Genomic DNA, 23,976 nt, shown 5'->3' with positions numbered 1-23,976 from the left:
ACCAGAAAACAAATCAAATGTTACATCAGCAGGGCACCATGGTAGGTCCACAGCATGCAAAGAGGAGAACATCCCAGGCCTAGGGAAGTGCAGCATCTGGGGAAGGAGAGCAAGGTGGCAGTGTGGGCTGGACTGTGAGGTGAGCCAAGGATCTGCTGGCACAGGCCGTTCACACGGCAGGACAAGGCCTTCTGCTCCCTCGGCCCTGTGCCCTCAGTCCCTGTCAGGTGGGAGTGGGGGCCCCAGAGCATCAGCACAGCACTGAATGAAGAGAAGGTGCTTTAGAAGTGTGTTGAAATGAACAGACCCCTGCCTGCCCCAGGCAGCTCTGGATAAGGACACCTGACATGTCCAGCCCCACCTTTGGCATGGAGTCCAGTGGCCAGCTGCCACCCCTGCAGCCCAGAGAGCCCCCTGCTACAGCCCCTGAGGCCGCTGCCAAGCCTGGAGACAGGGAATGCTCCCACTGTGCACTCTGAGGCCCAGAATGAGTGGGGGTGCCACACGAGGGGCTCACATGCACCGGGGGAGTCCCTTACCATCAGGCCCCAGCCCACCCGCCCTGGAGAGGGCACTGGAGGGGTGGTGAACAGGTGGGCACAACAGGCTGGCTCTGGAATTCTCTACATAATGACTGCGACTCACCCAGTGTTCACTCTCTTGCTTCAGAATGCTTTCCAAGACCAAGGAAGAAAAAACTAACATAAATGTGTATGTGTGTGTGTGTGTGTGTGTGTGTGTGTGTGCTTGCAATCAACATCTCTGTGTCTGTGGGTCAGTCCGCACCCTGCCAGGCTTCCAGAAGGAGGCAGCTGACTGGGAACCAGGAGGTGGACGCGCGTTCTCGGTCATAGAGGACGTGAAGCTCTGCTAGGCCACCTCCCCCAGGCGGCACAGCTGCTAGGCCCAGGGCAGAACTGAGCCGACACACCATTTTAAGGAAAATGTAGGAAATAGCAGCTTTAGTACTTGGACAGCTATTAAGTTCACTTAATCTTCTGGCAAAAAAAAAGAAAGAAAGAAAAAGAAAAGGATGGACACAACTGGTGGCTCAGTCGGTGAAGCCTCTGCCTTTGGCTCAGGTCATGATCTTGGGGTCCTGGGATTGAGCCCTACATGAGGCTCCCTGCTCAGCGGAGAGTCTGGGGCAGAGGGGCTGCAGGTAGGGCCACCCCGAGGCAGCGGCACAGGGGTTGGAGGCGGGGAGCACAAGATTTACAACTGCAGCTGGCCTGACCGGTGCGCTGGAGACTGCAGACTCACCCTTCAGCTTGCTCTACGCCCTGCTTCTCCTGCCGGGCCTCCTCGGGGCCGCCCTGGCTGGCCCCGTCACTGTTCCCCCCCATAGCGCGTGAGGGGCCCTGCCGTGTGGCATCAGGACCTACAGGCAGCCAGGAGGTGCAGGGCCCTGGAGCGCTGCCTGCAGACCGCCTGGAGCAAGCCCACCGCCAAGTCCCGGCCCTGCCACCTGTGCCCGGAGGTGAGAGCTGATGCCAGCGGCAGGCTGAATGCCAATGCCGTAGAGACAGAGGTCCTGGCTGTGGTTGAACAAGCCCTGTGAGTGGCTTCCCAGCCAAAAGTCCACAGCCGAGTGGGAGAGGACACAGTGCATTGCCAAGGCCATCCTGAGCATGCTGGGCAGCACCCCAGACACCAGCCTGCAGGCTTGCCAGGGCCCTGCAACACCTGTGTGCCCTGCTCCCTCACTGCCAGCCCCCCACTGGAACCCTCGGCCACCCAGGCACCACCCTTCACAGAACGAGTCCCTCAGCCTCTGGCCCCTGCCGGTTCCTGCGGGCCCCATGTGCCGGGACTGTGTCGAGTCACTGGGCTCCTGGGTACCGTTGAGTCCAACCTGTCTAACTCAGCAGACGTGAGCGCAAAGGCGCACTGTGAGTCCCTGGGGGTACCTGGGGGTCAGCTCTGCAAAAATTAGATCCTCCTTTCTTCCTCCCATGCTGACAAATACTGAAGCTGGCCACAGCGCTGATGGTCTGGGCTCCTGCAGCTGATGTAGACAGGGGCCAGCACCTGAACCTGGTGTCACCAAGGACGGAGAGCCAGGTCATGACCTGTGAGGTGTGTCTGCAGGTGGCCCAGGAGCTGGAAGAGTGGCCGGTATCCAAGTGCCCAGAGGTCATCAACACTCACACCCGGGAGTACGTGCATTCATCTCTGCCTGCCTCCTTAGCCCGGGAGTGCATCACCTTGTATGTGTCTACCAGCATCTCCTTGGGGCACCTCATGACCGGAGTCACCCCAGAAAGGATGTGCAAAGCCCCTGAGGTGTGCGACAACCCCAAGCAGATCCAGGAAATTGGTGAGGTCCTTGCAGCCACACTGTCCTCAGGGGCAGAAGGCGGCTTGTTGTACCAGGTATTCAAGAATCTGCTCAGCCACATCACCAACAGCTCCTGCAAGCGTCTCTAACAGATGAAGAGGCCTGACATGTGTTGCTCCTGCCCACCGGCCCTCCGTCTCCATCACTGCGACGCTGCTGCCAGGAGGACAGGCAGGCTGAGCCTGAATGTCTGAGCCCCTCGACGCTGGCCCCTGCCGATGGCAGTGGCCTCTGGTACCCCCTCCACCTCTCTGATGAACACCCCAGCTGTGAGCCAGGTGAGGTCCTGCCTGGAGTGAGAGTGTGGCCATCACAGGCGGGGCCCATCCCTCTTGTCAGCCAGTTTGGGTGCCAGGGGACTGGACTCGGTCCCTTCCATAGTCGCCATCACTTGCTCAGGCCAGAGCTTCTCAACCTGGGAGCCCCGGGGGGTGTCCCATAGATGCACATGAGGTGTGAGTGTCTGTAACTTTTCTTGGGAGGAGGCTGGGGCTTTGATCACATCTCCAGGAGGTGCCTGGGCTTCAAAGCAGTCCTTCCCAGGCTTCTGCTCACCCCAGAATCTTCTTCCTGCACCCCACACTCTCAACCGCCCGAATAACAGGCAGACAGAAACCCTATCCAAGGAGAACAGGAGGTGCTGGGTAAGAGCCCCCGGGGACAGCCCAGGGTCTGGCGCGGCCTCTGGGGACCATGCAGCAGCATGGCCCAGCACTTGCCAGCAGTGGCAAACCAGACCCTTCATCCTCCAGAGCCTCGGTTTCTTAAACCGTACGGTAAGGGTTGCCACATCTGTCTCGTAGGGAAGTTCAGACAATTCAGTGAGATGCCCATAAGCCTCTTCCCCCTGCAGAGCCCCATCAATCTGCTGGGACTGGCAACACCCAGCTCAGGGCTCCCCAGAGGAATATAGCTGCGCGTGTATTGAATAAACCAAAAGCATTCTCCAAATGCCGTCTGCAGCATCCTTACCCTCATGGAAGTCCCAGACCATGAGCCGCTGTGACACCTGCCCTCCTCCTGTCCTTTCCCAGGGTTCCCCTCAGTACAATCTGGGCATCTGCTGTGTTTTCTGCTCAGCCTGCGTTGTCACTGTGTCTCCCTGGTACCCCACGCATGCTCAAGGACAGTGGTGAGACACAGTCCCTGCTATGGCGGGGGCCTGGCATGGGGCTGGCACGCAGTAGGCGTTCGAACATTTGTGGGACACACACAAGTGTGTTTCACACAAGGCCTGGCCAGGGGAGGCCCAGCAGCTGCCTTCAGACAAATCCCCCTGGAACAACAGAAGGGCCCAGGCCTGGGTTGGAAGGGACCTGAGTGGGTTTTCTTTTCCAAGATGCCACACCTGAGCCCTTAGGTAGACATCTGGGGCCCTAGCCATCACCCCAGGAAGACAGGCATGCTTGGCCTGAATCTCCATACCCCTCAACCCCAGTCAGCCCTAAGATGTGGACAGCAAAGGGACCACCAATCTGAGGGCTGGACATAGCCATAGGAAGGCAGCTCCATATCAGATTCTGAAACGATGCCCCCGGATGGGTGGACTTCCAAATGATTGGACCGGCACGAGCCACCATCTCCAGGAATGATCCTAGAGAACGTTGGCCTGTCGGTGTCCTCACCAGGGACCAAAGCTCACGCCTCTGGGACAGGACAGAGTCTTGGCTCCTATCTAGCCTATCACCTGCCAACACTGTGTGAGATGTCACTGGTCGCACATGGCTGGCCTTCCAGAGCCCAGGAGAGGGTGAGTGACATACGGGTGACCCAGCCATACAGAGCTGAGATGCTTCCCAGACCCTCCAGCCCTGAGCTCACCCACCTTCCCCCAGTGCAAAGCTACCCACAGCAGGGAAGGGAGGTGGATTCCCCATACTCCCCTTCACTCTGCTCACCCCCAGCCTGGAGACCAGCTGCTCGCACTGACCCACTGGGTGGCCAGGACTGCACAGAGGCCCCATCGGTGCTGTCCACACAGATGGTCATCCGTGACCTACAAGCCCCGGAGCATAGTTGGTGAATGTCCCTCCGCTCCCAGCTCCAGCTCCAGCTCCAGCTGGATGGGGGCCTGGTGCAAGCTCTGGGCCTGCAACTGGCAAACAGAGCTTCATGCACTGCTTCCACTGCCTCATACATGTTCATCTGAAGATATCGTATGCCCCGTTCCAGACCACTGTCTGAACGTCGCAGTCAAGCTAGTCAAACGAATATTTTGGTTTCCCAACGCCATGGGAAACCCAAGAAGTTACATGTACACTGTACCACAGTCTACTACGTGTGCAATAGCCTGTGTCTAAAGGGACAGTGTGCATACCCTAACTAAAAAATACTTCATTACTAAAAAATGCTGACCATCATCTGCGCTTCCACAGAGTCATAACCACTGATCACAGATCACCATAACTAATGGAATCAAAGTGGAAAAGTTTGAAATGGTTCAAGAATTACCAAAGCATGGCCAGAAACACAAAATAAGTGAATACTGTTGGAAACGTGGCACGGACAGCCTTGCAGGGTTGCCACAGTCCTTCAACCTGTAAGAAAGACGCAGAGTGTCTGGGAACTGCAGGAAAACGAGACACACAGGTAAAAAAAAAAAAAAAAAAAAAAAAAAACTTCATTAATAAAACAATCAGAGAGGGACACATGGGTGGCTCAGTGGTTGATCATCTGCTTTCAGCTCAGGTCGTGATCCTGGGGTCCTGGGATCAAGTCCCACATCGGGCTTCCTGCTAGGAGCCTGCTTCTCCCTCTGCCTGTGTCTCTGCCTCGCTCCTTGTGTCTCTCATGAATAAATAAATAAAATCTAAAAAAAAAAAAATCTGAGAAACTGAAAACAAAACCAAACCACCGTGGCATGCCTGTATCATCACCTGCCCTACCCCAAGGTGGCGCCTGCCCCAGGGAGGTGCCTGAGCCTCTGCCAGGTGGGTGCTGGGTGTCCTCCAGCTCCAAGTGTCATCCTAAGTTTGAGGGAAACCTACAGAGGGCAAGCTTCAGGCTTTCCCCTCCCAATCAGCGTGGAAAGGGTTTGGGGGAAGAAATATATTTGGTTGTTTCTCGTTTGAGACTCATCCTAGAAGAGAAGTGATATATCAGTGGAAACGTTGCACCAGATGTCACCATACCCAGTAACGTCCCTCTTTTGCAAAGGCTTCATGCATACAAATTCAGGGCTCTCCTGGAAAATGCAGAAGAGGAGTCACAGTGGGCAGCCACCTTCCCATGGCAGGAACACACGCAGCCTGAGCCCAGGGAAGGCACGCAGGGGAGACCCACACAGCCCAGTCTTTCCTTCTTCCTTGACTTTCTCTTGGACCTCCAGGCAGGAAATCCTCCAGGATGCTGTGCAAATATCCTTCAGGCCCAAGGCAAATAATCTCCCCTACGCTGGGAAGAAAGCCTAGAAAAGCTTCCCGAGCACATGTGAATACAGCATATGCCCTGGGAACTGGGACAGTGGCCACTGGTCACCCACCGAGGGCTTCCACCCTGCCCCTATCAGGCACTCCCCAAGACCTCTGCTTGGCATCACTCCTTACCCCCACGACCACCCGAGGCAGGCGTCATTATCATTCCATTTCACAGAGGTGGAAACAGAGGCCAAAGAGGCTCAGCAACTGGTCACAGGACCAGCTGGCAATAAAGCCAGGAGTCGAATCCAGGCAAGAACGGGACCCAGGGCCTGTGCTCCTAACCCTCCCACCTGCTGCACCCAAGAGGCCAGAGTTCAAGTCCTGACGCCACTGCTCCGTGGTCTCAGCCTCGTCTTCCTCATTGTAAACAGGACGATCCCCACCTCCTGGGGTCCGCAGCAGGATGCATGACCATGTGTGGAGGGCACAGCTCAGCTCAGTACGCACACCGTCAGTGAGGGCCCTGTACAAACCCTCCCCCACCCAACATCTTTCCTTCTGCGTCTCCAGCCCACCTTTTCGAATTCGTTTTCATGGTTTGGTTTGGTTTTTGCAGATCTTCCTCTTAAGACACACTGTGATTTCTGGGCCCGACACGGCTGATTAACTAGCCTTCCCCAGGTGAGCATCTTAACTGCTTCGCCATTTCCATATGCTTCCCTCCCCAAATTCCTTCTAGATTGGCGAACCAGGCTGGTCCACTAGCTGGAGCTGAGGCCCCGGGAGAGCGGCAGGACACCCCAGGAACAGGCCTCCGTGGGCGAGTGGAGGGCATTGGGGACCACTCACCTCACCTAAACCTCCAGGCATGGGCATGCGGACTGCGGGCGTGTCACTGTGCGTGCACACACTCACATCTTCATGGAAACTATCACGCAAAGTCAACAGCTGGCCAGGGGTGGGCCCCAATCCCAACTCCAGCCCAGCCTGGTGCTGAGAATAGTGAGCCCTGCCTCTCTCCCTTCTCTGCCTTCTCAGTCTCGGCCGCAAAAGGGCCCAACAACCCGCAAATAGCTTCTGCAAGTGGAAACCCTTGCTCCAGGCCCTGGACCTGCCTCCTCCACCCCTCCCAGCCCAGCCTCACCCCAACTGCTCTGAGGTGAGGGACGGTGCCTCCTGCAGAACTGTCCCCAGGTCACCGCCCTGATACTGCCCGCGCTGCTCCTGGCTTATCTTCCTCCCTCAGCCGCTGCCACTACAGAGCACACTGATTTCACGCATTACTCGCACCCATGCTCCTCTCCCGTGTGTGTCAGGAAGCCTCGCAGGGCAAGGCCCCCACTGTTCCCATCTCCTCGGACACAGCTGGCTTAGAACACGGCCCCATGAGTGTTCTAATGTGACTGCTGGCTCTATGTGACATCATCTTCAGCCTCAATCTCCCTCCAGCACATAGGCAGGGACCACCAGGCCTGGACACCTCTGTAGAGTCAGATGTTCCTGAGAAGGCCCAGCCATGGCCAGACCTCCCAGGAACACAACACGGACACTCCATCCCTCAATAAAGGAAGGCCAATTGGCTCCACTTAGTTCCAAATGCCTTCCCCCAGATGCTGTGCTAATATCCTTCAGGCTCAAGGCAAAGCCACGTCCAGATGGACTACACCAAGGACGCACAGCTCAGCTGGCCTGGGCCTGGGGGTGCGAGGCAGCCACTGCCTCCCCAGAGTGCCACGCAGGCAGTCCCCAGGGCCATTGCACCCGTGCCCTTCTCTGTGGCCTCTGGACTCTTCCCCCACCATGGTGGTCAGCAGTCCAAGTCAGTATCACACCCGTTCTGGAGTTATGGGCACATTCCGGGTGTTGGGCCCCCCTCACCCCACTGCTGCCCCACTCAGGCATTCCGGCCCCTCCTGGAGCCGCACAAGCAGGTACATCCAAGGGGGCAGGAGGCCAGGACTGTTTTTTCTACTTTGCTCCCAGCTGGAACATCTGACACTGGTCAGGAGGGAATGTATGTGCAAGATGCCCAGGCCGGCAGGCTCCAGATGTGCCAGAGCTCTGTGGCCCAGAGAGGGACAGACAGACAGGGTGTTGCTGGGAGTCCCAAGCTCCAGCTTACATTTAGGGTCTGGCTCCAATGCAAGTGATGGAGTGAGAAGCCACCAGCCACACCTGATGACGCAGACACGTGCAGGGGCCTGCTCCCTGCCCAGACAAGGCTTTGTTCTCTCTTCGGCAAGAGGGAAATACTACTGCATTCCCACTACACTGCACCCTCGAGACTCAAACTGTACCAGCATTCTCCTCGGGGCATCGAAAAGTCCCCAAACCCAGGCTTTAGCACAAGGGAGCTATCCTGGAGGCAGCCACTGTCAGATACTCATCACACTCATCACACCAGACCCAGAAAAGGCCCCTTCCTAGCTCCTGCCACCAACACGACCTCCTTCTGCATGGCTGTCTGCACAGCCCAGCTTCCATGGCCTTCCCCAGGAAGGCTGCCCTCACCACCCCATTGATCTGAAACACGCCAGATTCACCGAGTCCTCACTGTTAACAGGGCCCCAGCCTGACGCCGCACAGTGGGACCTTTCTGGAAGAGACAGGGAGTCCTGGGAACCATGCAGCAGAGCAGAAAGCATAGCTCGAATGTGCCAGGCTTTGCCACTCACAGCTGCATGACTGTGGCCAAGTTACTTAACAACTCTGAGCTCCAGTTGCCCTGTGAATATAATGTGGATAATGAAGGTACCCCCTCCCATGAAAGCTGTCTGAGGACGAAGTGAGGTAACCATGTAGGAGCCTGCCCCCGTGCCAGGCACACACAGCTGCAGAACACCTGTGCTGTCCTGTCGATCTGAGGACACCAGCCCCTCCCTGAGCTGAGCGTGTGCTGCTTCCTGTAGCTCAGAGAACCCTGGAAATATGGCTGAAGGCCACCACCCAGAGGGAGCCCTCGAGGGCTTGGGTTCACCAGGTGGCCCTGAAGAGCCCATTGGCCAGATGACCCATAAGCACCTGTCTGCTCAGTTATATCTATATTATGAGGTTGAGAATCTGATAGATGCAGGGTGCAGGGTAGTGGAGAAGAAGAGAGAGGGAGAGAAGGGATCTTCCCTTCTCTATTTGAAGCAGTTCTGGGGGTTCCCTCCACGAAGTAGCTCTTACAACACTTGGAAAACATGGTGCTTAGTAACTGAACCCAAGAGCTGCCCTTGGATCAGGGGCGTGGGCTGGGAAGGTTGTTTCCAGAGCTGGACGCAAACCCCCGGCTGGTGAGCCCAGCCCAGCCGTCCTGGCTTCTCCACCTGGCTGGGGGCCACTGGGCAGCCCCAGGAGCCAATCCTGTGCTCACTGACTGTGGGAAAGTTGTCTCCAGTGTGGCTGGCAGGCCTGGACGCAAAGACGTCTTCCCAAGATAAACATGAGCCCTGGCACAGCACTGCAGCTCCCTGATGGTCCTGGGGGGTCTGCGGCCCAGTGCAGCAGCCTCCACCACCGGGGAGTCCAAAGTGTAATTCCTCCTGAAAAGACCCACCATGGACAGCATGGCATCAGGGCACAAGAGCACACACTTGCAGCTCCCCAGTCCCTGGGGGAAGGCCAAGGGGTTTGCGTCTGGAGGCTGGAGCTCCAGGCCTGACTCTGCAGCACAGGGCCGCCTCTCCTGGACGCCTGCTTCTCTCCTGCGACAGCAAGACGCTAGGCTCAGTGGGAGCCCAGCACCAGTGCCCCAGGGCCCGGGGTGGGGCATGACGACCAACACTGGGCCCTCATGGTGGACAGCGCGGTGGCCCTCGGACAAGGTGGCCCACTACCACCCCTCCCTCTCCTTGCTCCCAAGGCCAGAACGCCAGGCTGCTCCAGGGAGAGCTCAAAATTCTTCCTTGCTGGCAGCCCAGTAAGACCATCTTCAAGTCCCTTCTGGCCACATAAAGCATGCCTGAAGGTTCGGCCTGCCCGTGGGCCACCGGCATGTGGCCTCTGCTGGCCTCCTGTCTCCTCCAAGCCTAGAGGGCACTGGACTCACTGTGCAGTTGTTTCCCCCTAAAGTGGTGGGACAATCTCCCTCCCGCACCAGCTTCCCAGGTCTAGGCCTCCCGGGGCAGCAACTCGGTGGCTAAACCACCAGCAGAAAGTAGAGAACGCCTTGGGCAGGGTCTCTTGTTTCAATGCCACCAACACCTCGGGTGGGGGCTTCCTGGCGGGCCCTTCCTGTGGGACTCCACAGCCACCTCCAACCAGGGGTGGTGGGGGGCATCCAGCTGAACCTAAACACAAGGCTCTCACGTGCTGTGCCATCTGTGCGCAACTTCAGTGCAGAAGAATCCGACACCCAGGAGTGTGCAGGAATGCAGGGAGCACCAAAGGGTCACTTGCAGCCTCTGGAATCCAGGCCAGGGTGGGGGTGGGGGAAGGGGCTCCACCTTGACCTGCCCACTGCCGACCCCAGGCTCCTAGGGCCAGTCCCTGAGCTCAGCCCACCAGGGGGCCAAGGTCAGGGGAAGGACGGGGTCTGCTCCACCCGCCTTCTGGCCCCACACCCCACTGGGGGACCAGAGCCATTGGCAGCTGTCCCAGGACAGAGCCAACCCCACCAGGCGGTGTTTAGCATGGCAGCCTGGGGGAGTGCGGGCCCCGGGATCCAAGGTCCTCCCACGTGGAGGGATGTGCTGGTTCCCACGCACATTGGCCTGACTGCCTGGGGCAAGTGGAAGCCTATCTGTGTGACGGCGTGCTAAGCAGACTTGCCAGGGCTTGCAGACACAGCGCCCTTCCCAGCACCCCCACCCCCACCCCCACGCCAGAGTGACCATGAAGCAGCAGTCCCTCGTCCCTCTCCTGCTGACCCTCCTGGGAAAAGCCAGCCCTACTGGGACCACAGTCCTGCCACCATGAGGGGGTGCCACTCATGTGCTGGGCCACATGGAGCAAGCTGCTGGATCTTTGAGCCTCTGCTTCCCCAGCTGACTCAGAGGGCAGACCCAGATTTCACAGCCAGGAGGCAGGGCTCAGCGTCCACCTGGGCAGACAAAGACGGTGAAGCCAAGAGAGCCAAAGGCACAGACATCTTGGGGCACCTGGCATTCAGGCCTGTATCTCCTAGGTTCCCAACCCTTCCACCCTGGTGCTTCTGCTTCACGGGGTTTGCTAAGGGAGCTGCGATAATTATCTCATTGTTTGGAAGAGGAATAGACAGCTGTCTGACATCTCCGGCCCCAAACCTCCTCCTCACACACGGCCAGGAAAAACGTGAGGTGCCACGGTTACTAGTGGCCATGTCTCCTGGAAAAAGCTGCTGACATCCCAATCATTCTGCTGGCCAGCAGCTACCTTCCAGACGGCTGCTCATAGACCTGCCCATTCCTGGAAGGCTGGAAGACTCAGGAACCTTCCTGAACAATGGTGTGTTGGCACCAGCTCATGCCAGCTTACATCAGCTTTCTCTGGCTCACACCAGCTCACACCAGCTCACTTTGGCTCACATCAGCTTACATCAACTCATGCCAACTCATGCTGGCTCACTCTGGCTCACACCGGCTCATATCAGCTCACATCAGCTCATACCAGCTCACATCGGCTCATACCAGCTCATGCCAGCTCACACTGGCTCACATCAGCTCACACCAGCTCCCATGCCAGCTCACATCAGCTCATGCTGGCTCACTCTGGCTCACACTGGCTCACATCAGCTCATGCCAACTCACACCAGTGCCCACCAGCTCACACCAGTTCATGCCAGCTCCCATCAGCTCCCACCAGCTCCCACCAGCTCATGCCGGCTCACTCTGGCTCAGCTCCCACCAGCTCACACCTGGTGAGCTATAGCCAACCAGGCTGAGCGCATTGCTGGCTGAGCTAGCTACAGCCAACAATGTGCATCTCCCCCAAACTCCATTATAGTTTGGGACTGGCTGCGGTGGGAGGATTTATACCATGGACATTGGTAAGCACTACACATTAGGGTTTCTTTCCTGGGGTGCTGGCTGTTGAACATTTACCAGCACGTCACTACTATTCCTAAAGCTCCAGAATTCCAGAAGCTGAAGAAAGCCTGACACCCCGGAGAAGCCGGCTTGGGTCTCCTGAGCACTGACGCTGCCTAAAGACACGCCAGGCCCTGGGGAGGGGTGGGCTCTGGTCCTATCTGGTCCCAGGCAGGAAGCAGACCTACCCCAGCCCCACGCCCTCCAGAGCAGCTCAAAGAGCAGCCAAACACAGTATCCAGACTCTGCTCTCGACTCCACGGGCAGACTTCCTGTGCCCCAGGCTGTGTCCTAGGCCTGCAAGAGCGAGGCCCCACACAAGGAGATGGCTCCCTCGCCCTATGTGAAGAAACAATACCAAGGTTTGGAAATGAGAACTTGATTAAAATAATAGCATTACAAACATTGCATTTAAATCCTGGGAGATTATGATAAACACAACAGAGAAAACAGCACAGAGAAACTGCTGCATCTAACACACAGTGCTCATGACTCGAGGCTGTCAGGACGGTGGCTCTGAGAAGGTGGCTCTGACCTGACCCTGGTGCATCGGGGTCTGGCGTGGCATCCAGGAGAGAGGCAGTGGCAGCCCTGACCATCACCTGGGAGGAGACAGGAGATGCTGACAGAGCCTCCTCCAACCTCCTGAGGGCCAGGCCTGTGGCACAGTCATGCTGATGTCCCCAGTACCCAGTGGAGAATGTCGCTGCTTGTGGCTTGGAGACCACATTCACTGCACAGAGGGACTCAGGCCAGATTCTGTGACCCCAGCCTCCGGTTCCATCACCAAGGGCAGCAGGGCTGCCTCAGAAGGGTGGTGACAGTGACAGCCACATTCCCTGATGCTTCCTGGAAGCCAGGTGCCTGTTGTATACATCCATCACTGGGTCCTTGGACCCGCCAACCCAGGCGACACTGTTATCCACATCTGACAGATGCTGAGCTAACCTGGACTCAGAGAGGGGGAGTGACTTTCCCAGGGCCACACAGCAAATAAGACAGAGCCAGGAGGGACTCTGCATCACTCTGAAAAGCCTGTGCTCTCCACCACCTATCATGTTGTCCTCAGGAGAAGAGAGGATGTGACAGAGAAGCTGTGAGAGCAGGAGTCTCTTGGAAGTGCAGGACATGGTGGCACAAGGGGTGGGGGCGGGGGGCTGCTCCTTCTGACACAGGGGAGCCTGGGGCCCTCCACACACCAACAGCCCTTGTGGGGTCCCAGGTAGAATTTTAAATGCAAACACCTACCATGGAGACAAGCAAAGGAGCAGAGCAGAGGCAGGGTGCCCCGGGCACACGAGAGAACTGGAAGGAGACCCAGAGGAGAGCAAAACCTAACAGGAGTGATGGTAGGCATCGGTGGGAGACCCGGGAGGCCACCAGCCCCTCCTGCAGCAGGGGGCGGGCTGCCCATCAAGGAGGCCACAGGGCATGGGGCTGGAGGCTGTGACAACAGAGGTCTGAGAAGAAGCCCAGGACCACACAGCTCCCAAGTCCCCCTGAAGCTGCCCTCTCCCTCCCAAGAGATGCTGCTGCTGTGACTTCAGAAGCCACAGTGTCCCCTGGCCCTTGCCCCCTTCATCCCCAGCACGGCTCACACAGTCTTTGCAGATACCCCAGTGTCTGTAGCTCTGGGCCGCCTAGCCGTCCTTCCTGAACCCCAGGCAATGCCCAGCAGTCTGGAAACAGCCTTCATGCCTCCCTCATCCTTCTCTCCCCACAACTGAGCCTCCTGTGCCCATCAATGGGCGCAGCAGTCCCGTCCTTTTCTCCATGCCTCTTTGCAAAGGTCCCCCCATCAAGAAGTGGAGTGATGTCCCTAACCCCTGAGTGGAGGTCGATCCTGTGACTTACTTTGATCGACAGAATGTACAGATATGATGTTCTGGGATTCCCAGGCCTATGTATTTCCATTCATTCTAGAATCTCTGCCCAGCTGCCATGTGTCTAAGCGAGGGTTCGCCTGCCGCAAGATGTGAGACAAGCGGCCCAGCTGCCCCCACCAGCCCAAGCACAGCAGCCAAGCCCCCGAAGCAGGCCACCTAGATGACCGGCTGCTAACCACAGATGTGCGAGGGAACCCGGCCAAGAGCAGAGGGTGAACCCTTCTGAGTCCAGCCCACATTACTGAGCCACAGAATCACACACTAAATGAAAGGTGGTTTTAAGCCACTAATCGTGGGGGAAGTCTGTCACGCAGTGAGAGCTCACCGACATAGCACCACCATGCTCCTTCATGGTTGATCCTGCAGAGGGTATGGCGGCCAGCTCCCCAGATTTCTAAGCGAGACTTCTTTGAGACATGATGTCATTTTTAGAAGGTTCCTGACGGAGTGGAGATAGTGGCCTCTAATCTGCGGCCTCCCTCCACTCAATGCCCCCCCGCCTCATTTCTCAAATTCTCCCCTTGTCAAGACTTGGCGTGGGTCCTCATCGCTGTGTCTGAAACACTCCCCCTAACTGTTCACTAATTTGGGTTCATCCTGAACACAATCAGGTTGTGTGCCTCCTCCTCCAGGAAGGCCGGGGTAAGCCCTCAGCTAGCTTCACTCCCATCCTGCACGCTCCCACACGCTCCCTCCTTGAGGCACAGTTCATACATCACCTTATGGCATCACTTGGCCCCAGTGTGCCTGCCTGTGAGCACAGGAGCTCCGTGAGGGCAGAGGCCGGGAGTTTCTCTCAATCAGTTCTGAGCTCCCAGAGCCAAGGAGCACATCCAGAATGTGTTAAGTGGTCAGAAAAAACATGCTGAAGAGAGAGGGGGGGGGAGAGAGGGGCAGGAGGGAGGGGGCAGGAGGGAGGAGTAACGATGTTTCACATCAGGAAGCGTCCCGCTCACTCACATCTGATTACGTGGGGACCCTGAGCCTGAAATTCAGCTGGGAGCAAACAGTCCCATTTTATAGGTGGGCAAAGAGGCTCAGACACGGCGAGTGACCTACCCAGGCTCGTGGGTAAATGGCAGAGCTGGGACATCCAGAATTAGGGTGCCTCTAATTCTCCTGAATATAAATTTGTTATACTGAATATAACAAATTTATATTCGGGTTTACCTCCAAACAAAGTAACATTCATAGCAAAATAAAAACAGCTACATCTTGGACCTGAATGCTCAGCAAACTTTGCCAAGAGGATTGTGCTGGATCTGGCAGTTCCTTTGTTGCTGACGAGGACACCAGGGCTCAGAGAAGTGGACGGACTATCCCCGGCACCCGCTAATAAATGGCCGAGCTGGAGAACCCCATGATGTCACTCGACCACCAGCAGGTTCCCTGGATGCCACTGGCCCCGTAAACAGGTTTATGGCTCCATCCTTCAAAGCACACTCAAGCGAGGTTTATTACATAATAGAAAACAAAGATAGTGTTTTCATATGTTTCCCACTCAGAGAGTTTTATTAAAATGCAATAAATCTCCAGGGCAGGGTGCGATTTTAATGCAAAGGGCACGGGATCCAGCTCTGCTGTTCTGTAGACCACAGGGAAAGGCAGGGGCGGGGTGGGGCGGGGGGAGAGGGGTGCAGGAAACGAGTGGGGGAAAGAACTGCGCCTGCCCCAGTCTCAGCCCCCCTCCCAGGAACTGGGTCCCGGGAGGCAAGGAGGGACGAGGCTTTGGAGTCCCAGGGTCTTCCCCGCTCTGTGTTCCGCTCTGCTAGCTGGCCTCCCTAAACCATGCAACTGTCCTCCCACGGCCCCGCCAATGCTGCAGCCAGGTGCTGGGTCTGATCGACAACCCCATGCAAAGCTCCCCAGTGCCTCTAGGACAGAGCTTGATCCTCTTGTTCATGCATACAGGGCTCCTTGGTCCAACCCTCACTGGCCCCCCAACCAGCCTCCCATCATCCTCTGACCACCCCATGGGTGAGCCACTCCCAACTTCTTAAGATTCCTCCCACCAGGCTGGTTCATGCTTCCGTGTTTCCACAGAAAATGTATTCTCTGTCTAGAATGTTCCCCTGCCTATCTGCCTGGAAAACTATTCATCCTTCAAAGCCCGATTCAGATATCACCTCCTCTGAAATGGCCAGTTGCCCTCTCCTGTGGGATCTTCAACCATAGATGCTGGTCCTCTCATCAGTCCCTCCCTCCCTGACATTCACAGCCAATCCTACGGCATGGCAAAGGGCTGGTACAAAGAGGGTGCTCATGAAATATTTCTAGAATTCAATGATCTGAAAATGTGTCTTTGTATCTTGTGGCCATCAAGCTGTCCCAGTCAGGCTTTCAACTGACCAGAGACCATCTAAGGGGCCTTCATGCCCAGTGTGGTGAACAGAAAAATGGACCCCCAAGCACATGCACATCCTAAAGCCCAGAACTTGAGCAAATGCTACCTTATGGGCAAATCGGACTTTGCTGACATGATGACGTCAAGAACTTTGAGATGGGGACATGATCTTGGATTCTCCCGTGAGCCTGATATAATTCCATGACTCCTTGAAAGGGAGGACCTGCCCAAGCTACGGTCAGAGAAAGAGACAGAACACAAAACACAGGTCTGAGAGAGGCCATGCCGGCGGCAGGGAGGACGGAGGAGGGGCCGCCAGCCAAGGCGTGCAGATGGCCTCCAGCTGCTGCAGAAGGCCAGGATGATGACTCTCCCCTAAAGTCTCAGGGAGGGAATGCTTGGTTTTAGCCAGTGGGACCCATACCAGACTTCCGCCCTCCAGAACTGCATGGTAGGGCAGCCCCGGTGGCTCAGCGGTTTGGCGCTGCCTACAGCCCGGGGCATGATCCTGGAGATCCGGGATCGAGTCCCGGGTCGGGCTCCCTGCATGGAACCTGCTTCTCCCTCTGCCTGTGTCTCTGCCTCTCATTCCCTCTCTGTGTCTCTATAAATAAATAAATAAAATCTTTTAAAAAAAAACTCAAAGTTTGCTATTTAAAAAAAAAAAAAAAAGAACTGCATGGTAATAAATCTGCCTTGTCTTAAGCCACCAGGTTGGTGATGATTTGTTACAGCAGCAAAAGAAAACGAATGTGTGAGGTGTGCCCTCCTGGCTACTTCCAGGGGGCTCTCCCCAACCCTGGGCATCCCCCAGCCTCTACAACGCTGCCTGCCACTCCTGTCCCCTGTGTCACCACCCCTTTGCTGCCGGGCGAACTTCTACTCATCCTTCAGAACCTGTTTCCGAGGTCCCAGCACGTCCAGGAAGCCCAGGCACGACAGCCCGAGGCTCAGCCATGCCTCCAGAGCTTCACATGCCGGGGGGCACCACTCTGGGGTCTCTGTTCTCCCACTCTCGGTGACGTCCACATGGCAGGTGCCTGTGTTGCATTTGTTCTGAGTCTCCGGTGCCTAGCACAGTGCCTGACACATCGCAGGACCTCAGGAAGCTCCTGGGAAGTGACCGGGCTCGGGTGGGTCAAGGTCAGAGGCCGCCACCCATGCGTGGGGTGTGCAGGACGAGGGCGCACCCTTGCCTTGTCCCCACGGCTTCCTCAGCTGAGGTGCGTTTGTGCCAGGACAGGAGGCGGCTCTCCAGGCATTTCTCTCCCATCCTCCTGCCTAAGTGGTGCTTTGATTCCTCTCCCGCTTCCCCCATGTCACCAATAACAGCCTCCGAGACAGACATCCACGCTCAAACACACGCTGAAATCCCAACACCCTGTAATCCCGCGGGCACGAAAGGAAGCCCGTGCTTGAGTTTATCCTATGAAAATCATCAAAGGCTTGGGAATAACTCATGGACGAGGCCGCTCACCGCAGCCTGCTTTACATCTTTAGGCTGCTGGAAATGGAAAATGATGCCGATGTCTGAAATCAAGGATTTGGTTAAATAAATAATAATATCTCCTTCGGCTGAGGGTTTGTTCTATGGCCACTAAAAAGCAGCAGTTTGAAAATATGTAGGAAAAAAAAAAGAAAATATGTAGGAGCATGGGAAAATGTTTAATACATCACATTAAATTGGGATCTAAAATTTATAAAACACGTATATATTTGCATCTTAAAAAGACTAGTGAGACTATCCATCTCCAATATTAATGGATGTAATTGCATAAGGTGGGTTGGTGGGGACTGTCTTCATGCCTCCTGGAGGTTATGGTTTCCAAAGTTTCTATGATAATTATGTATTATAATTTTTAAAAGGTGTTTTTAGGGAGAATTTTCTAGAGAGGAATTTAGCAACATCCTTATCAAAAACATCTTTTTTTTTTCTTTTTAAAGGTCTTCTTTATTTATTTAAGAGAGAGAGAGAGAGAGACAGAGAGAGCAAGGGGAAGGACAGAGGGAGAGGGAGAGGCAGACTTCCTGCTGAGCAGAGAGCCCCACGTGGGATCCGATCCCAGGACCCTGGGATCATGACAGAGCCAAGGGCACATGCTTAACCCACTGAGCCATCCAGGCGCCCCTCAGGAACATCTTTCAGAGGGTCGATGGCATCACACAGCCTCCTGTTTAAGGGAATGTGAAGTGGCTACTACAGAACTCACACACAGTGCTTCGTGGGCGCTGATCCCGCTCAGTGAACCCTGGGGCCTGGGTCTGCTCCACCAGGTGGAGAACACAAGAATCCTGATTCCAAGTGGAGATGAGCAGCAGGCCGTGGGAGAGCGTCTGGGAGAGCCCAGGGGAGATGCCTGGCCCAACTGGGGATGGGACATCTGAGTACAGGGAGGCCAGGGAGAGGAGGCCACGGAAGCCCTTTGCTGATGGGGCTGGGGGAGTGCCCTAGAGGGAGAATCTGTGAGTATCCTGAGGACCAAAGAGATGGCCCTTGGCTACATGCAGGCCCAAGAATCAGATCATGACCCAAAATTCACAGGCTGCCTTTCCCCATTGAACGCCTGTCCCCATTTCTCAAAAATGTACCCGAGAGGATCGGAGGGACTGGGGGGCTGTGACATGGGCTCACATGTACAGGGAGGCCTCCATGGCCTGGCGGTCAGTAGTCATGCTGCAAGAGCTCCACTCACAACAAATGCTCTGCCCGGAGCCCTCCCAGAGAAGCCGAGGACCTGTGTACTTTCTGCTCACATCTGCCATTGCCCTGAACTCTTCCAGAGCCTGGGGCTGGCCTTCCCAGCCTGCAGGGAGGGGGGCGCAGGAGCAGGACGCAGGAGAGAGGGGGATTAGGAAAACACACGAAGGAAGAAGGACGAGGGGTGAGCCCAGATGGAATGTGGCTCCCAGAAGGCAGGCCCTGCCCAGCAGTTGGACTCGGGCCTGCCTAGGCTGGAGAATGTTTCTGTCACCTGCCAGGGTCAGCAGCTGTACTTCCCTAATGCAGCCTCAGGTGGCCGAAGGGTTGCTGGGATGTGCTGCATGTGGACAGAACTTGGCAGGATGGATGCTGGGGATGCGGGGGATAAACACAGGAGAGGCCTGCAGTGGCCACAATCCCACAGGAGATGCCATGCAGGGAGAACTGCCCTAGAAGAAAAGGGACACTGGGGTGGTGTCCGAGGACGGGATGTTCCTCCAGAAAGTCCTCCTTGATTACCACTCCCTCTACTCAACTGAGTGCAGGCACCTAGCACTTCCCTGGTTCTCTCAGCTTCATCAATATTCAGATAACACACCATCACCCTGGGTGACTTGCTTGGCTATACTCTTTACTGAACTGTCTTGGGGGTCATTGACCATGCCTTCCTTCAAACCCAGAGCCTGGATGGCTGAAAGTGAGGATGGGGAGATTAGTGGACAGGGAATGGATACATGGGGAATGGAAGATGGATGGAAGGATGGGGGGATTGGAGGGCTGGTGGGTGGACAGGGGATGTATGAAGGAGGTTGGAGGACAGATGGATGGATAGAGGGATGGATAGATGGATGCCTGGATGTATAGGGTCTGGTGGGTAGACAGGAGATGGATATATGGGGGGATGGAAGGATGGATGGATGATGGATGGGGTGATGAGTAGACAGGGGATAGATACGGGGAGGGTGGAGGATACATGGATGGATGGAAGGATGGATGGAAAGTTTGTGGGTAGACAGGAGATGGATACATAGGAGGATGGAAGATGGATGGATGGGGGTTGGTAGGTAGACAGGAGATGGACACATGAGGATAGAGGATACATGGATGGATGAATGGATGGGTGTGGGGATTGGTGGGTGGACAGGGTGTGGACATGCAGAGGATGGATAGATCAATGGATGCAGCATAGACACATAAAAGGGAGATGGATGGACGAGTGGATGGATGGTGGGGGGAGATGGAGGAAGCAAGGGAAGAGGCTAAGAGGGGAGGAAGGAAGAGGGATGGCCAGCAGGCAGAGAAGACAGTCACTGCCAGCTGGGAGGAGTCCTGGGGAGGTGTGGAACAGGGGGACCCAGGATCTGGGCGAAGGCAGAGGGAGGGAGAAGACGCTTGGGGGCTGGGATGCTGAGGGATTTCCTCAAACATCCCATGACCTTCCAGCCACCCTGAATCTTGTTCCAGAGTATTTTACAGGCACCGCAAGGCCTCAGAGCCTGACCTCATCAAACTGTTGATTCAAATCGAATTATTTATTGAATAGACTCAAACCCTGAAAGCTTTTAAGTCAGCGCCTGCCTTGATCCCTATCTGCTCTGGGTCTTGATTAAATCAAACTCAGACCTCCATGGTGATGCTGAAGCAAATGAGGAGAGAGGCCAGCCGGGGAGGGATAAAAAGCTCCCCAGAGAAGAAAGAAGCAGGTCTGACACCTACTAAGTGCCAAGCATCCACATATTAGCTGCCATCCTTGCCATAACAGCCTGTGAGGTCTGCACTGTCACCATCTCCTGCTCAGAATATGAGAGGATGCGAGGCAGGGAAGTCTTGGAACCCAAACAGATGTGTGATCTCTGTGGGGCACAGACCACGCAGCTGCCAGGCCGAGGTTAACCTCAAGGTAAAGCCCACTGAGGTCTAAGACTGTCTCTCCAAAATCCCCACTCTTCCCAGGCTGCCCAAGGGCAAAGCACATCCTGTCTTTGTCATTCTCCCACTGGAGACCATAGCTACGAGCCCTAGAAGGACCATATGGGCACAGCGGGTCTTTGTTTGCCCTGGCACTCGGGGCCCCAAGGGACTGCTTGGGATTTGCTCTGCACACCGTCTCTGTCCACCTCGTCCTAGGTCGGTTAAGCCAAGTGGATGTCCCCATCCCTGGATGTCATCCACCTCTACAGGGAAGGACCTGATTTTGCTTAGATTTAGCGCTCATTGAGAGCTCCTTGGATGGCTGTGGTTCACTGCTCAAGCTCCTCAGACCCTGCATTTACAACTCGGAATGCTAAAATTCTAATCTATTAAAAATGGAGAGACGGGGGGAGGGGGAGACATCATAGGACCACAGAACCAAATCTGATTTTAAATAGGATGGCATAATAACACAGTAACGTGATACATAAACAGAAGTGATCTGAAAAATCTCAAATGCCAGCTCTCTCAGAATACAAAATCTATGAAACGGAGCTTCCCAAAGTGTGTTCCAAGGAAAGCAATCCTGGGAAATGCTCAGCAGAACAAAAATAAAATAATACATAAATATTAAAATGTATCAGTAAAGTAGAATTAAAATTAATTTAATTTAAATTTATTTTTTAAAAGATTGTTATTTATTTATTCATGAGAGACACAGAGAGAGGCAGAGACACAGGCAGAGGGAGAAGCAGGCTCCCTGTGGGGAGTCCGATGAGGGACTTAACCCCGGGACTCCAGGATCATGCCCTGGGCCGAGGGCAGATACTCAACCGCTGATCCACCCAGCAGTCCCAATTTAATTTAAATCTAACATGAAATAACATTCAAATAAAATCAAAATGAAAGATTATGGTCTCAGATGAGATGGAGAAATGAAGCCCAAGCTTCTCCTGGAGACGTATGATGTGCGTTCTGTGTCAGAGGCTCCCAAAGTCCTACTGCAAAGAAACTTGGTTGATTTGCAACCTAAGAATGTTTACCAAACTTATATGACCACATGTATTTTCTGGAAATACCTCTGACCTGGGGGACACCTAAATTGTCGTTCAGCAAACAGTGACTGCTCATTTCCCCTCCCCCATTGGTGTTGGGTTGGGTTGGATCCTGTGAGTTGCTTTGGTCAATGGAATTCTAGCAAATGTGAGGTGAGCAGAGGCCTTAAATGTGCTTGTGCGGTTAATGTGGTTCTTGAGCTATAGTGTGGTGCATGCAAAGGATGTGTCCTGATGGCCTCTGTCCCTTAGCTTGGGTCCCAGAAGAAATACAAATACAGCAGCCCATGCCTGCCAGCCCGCAGCCTGAGCAGAGATGCCCACACATGACCCCTCTAAGGCAGCCAAATCAGTTGACCCAGGGGTGTGAGAATAAGTATGCAGTCCATTCCACTGCATTTGGAGGGACTTGTTAACAGCATGACAGTCACCCTCGCTGACTAATACAGCATCCCACAGAAATACTCTTCTAAAAATTGCACACAAAATAATACAAAAAACATTTGTAAGAGGAACCATTCTTAGAAGCTGTTGGGAAAGGGGGGCCTGGGTGGCTCAGTAGGTTAAACATCTGTCTTCAGCTTGGGTTATGATCCCAGGGTCCTGGGATCAATCCCCACGTTGAGCTCTCTGCTCAATAGGGAGTCTGCTTCTCCCTCTCCTTCCCACTGGAGTTCTCTCCCTCCCTCTCTCTCTTTCTCAAATAAATAAAATTTTATGAAAAAAAAAAAAAAGAAGAAGAAGAAGCTGTTGAGAAAGAATGAACAGCACATTCTGGGAGCTCAAGATACACTCAGAGGATGTGCCTCTTAAAATCAAGGGTCTTGGCAAGCATCTGGGCTATTTGCAGTAGAGATGCAGAGTTTAAGAAAAAGTTGAGCAACCCAAAAGAAAAAGATGTAAAGTACAAACAGGTAAATCCCAGGAGAGGAAATGTGAATAGCCAACAAACAAAGGAAAGTATGTTCAGTCTCAACAAAGAATCACAAAGATGCAAAATAAAACAATACTGGACTGCAGTGAGTGCAGACATAAGAAGTCTGAAGCTTCTAGAGATGCGGGGTGGGAATCATTCCACAGAGAGCAGGCAACAGGGAGGGGTGGAGGAAGCTGGAGATAGGTATGGACGCTCACTGCAGCTCTGATGGGAATAACAAGATCTGGGAAGATAAAAGCCCTTAGGCTCTCACGCAGGGGGATGCATAGATCGGCCGGCTTACGTTGTGCTACACCAATAAATTATCAAAATCAAGTTAGGAGTATAAATCAAATTTCAAACGGCGGCATGATGCCATTTACATCAATATTTAAAACATGCTAAACAGCAGAACACTTTGATTGTGGACAGACACACACATGTGTACTTAACATATAAAGCACACTCCGTGATGATCCACACCAATATCAAGATGACGGGGTCTCCTGTCGGGGAGCAGGGGCGGTGGTGGGGTCTGGGGGATGGTAAGAGGAAGGAGAGAGCCGGGCTTGATCAGAATCTGTAACAGTGCATTTCTTGAAGAGATAGAGATCCCAGGGAGGTAAAAATTAACATCTGTGACAGTGAGGGACCCGGGATTGGGCCAGCCCAGGCTCTGCTCTGATAACAGCTAATACCCTACATTTCAGGGGCTTCACCCATCCTGTTCCTGTTCACCATCCACTGGCTCACACTAACCAGATGACACGAAAATGACTACCAGGGAGGCCGGGGAAGAGAGGAGATGCTTGGATTATTTGGTGAGCACTAAATTATCTCTGACACACAGTACCCAGAACATTCTAGGATTCCTGTATACCCTAAAGATCTCACGATTAAATTTGGCATAGAAGGAAGAGAACCACCAGAGGAAGGGGATTTCACCAAGTCACTCTGGGAGAAAAGCTGAGACCCAGGCCCATCCCAGTATTCCTGAGGTTGCCTCTGGCTGAAGGTCCTGCCCAAAGTCATATGCGCCAGGGGAACAGTAGGGCTGGTATGGCCTTCATACCATCCTGCTTCAGAGACGGTGCAGGCACGGTATCAGGTGGTCTATGGGTCTGGGGCTGACATTTCGTATCGCTGTGCCCCCAGCCACTCTCAGTGTGAGGCCACAGGCAGTCCCAGGGGCTGGGACAGCAGAGCGAGCCTGGGCATAGAAAGGTGGGCCAAGGTCCACTTTCTCCCTGGCTCAGGATGCTCCCAGTCCCCTCCTTCTCTGCATGACAGCCTCAGAACCAACTCTGGGCCCCTGGCCTCCACACCATTCTCTAGGATGGCCCCACAGAGCCTTAAGAGTTTTCTAGGTCACATTAATTTCCCAAGAACCATATCACCATACCTTTACCCATCCATCCATCCATCATATGTCCATCTATCCATTCATTCATCCACATGTCCATCTGTCCATTT

At 54.7% G+C, this 23,976-nt stretch overlaps 1 protein-coding gene and 1 long non-coding RNA gene across 2 annotated transcripts in view; both read right to left on the bottom strand.

The window, feature by feature from the left end:
• Positions 1 to 23,976, bottom strand: part of SORCS2 (sortilin related VPS10 domain containing receptor 2) — a 458,407-nt gene that overhangs the window by 248,111 nt on the left and 186,320 nt on the right. The gene's annotated exons all lie outside the window — the stretch shown is intronic.
• LOC140619478 (uncharacterized) lies at positions 4,947 to 7,070 on the bottom strand. Its single transcript, XR_012019361.1, has 2 exons — positions 6,276 to 7,070; positions 4,947 to 6,146 (listed from the first exon to the last, which is right to left on the bottom strand). It is a non-coding gene; the product is annotated as an uncharacterized lncRNA (long non-coding RNA).

Source organism: Canis lupus, chromosome 2, assembly GCF_048164855.1.
Source record: "Canis lupus baileyi chromosome 2, mCanLup2.hap1, whole genome shotgun sequence".
Lineage (NCBI taxonomy): Eukaryota > Metazoa > Chordata > Mammalia > Carnivora > Canidae > Canis > Canis lupus.
The sequence above is the reverse complement of the archived record's forward strand: the minus strand, read 5'-3'. Positions and strand labels throughout refer to the sequence as shown.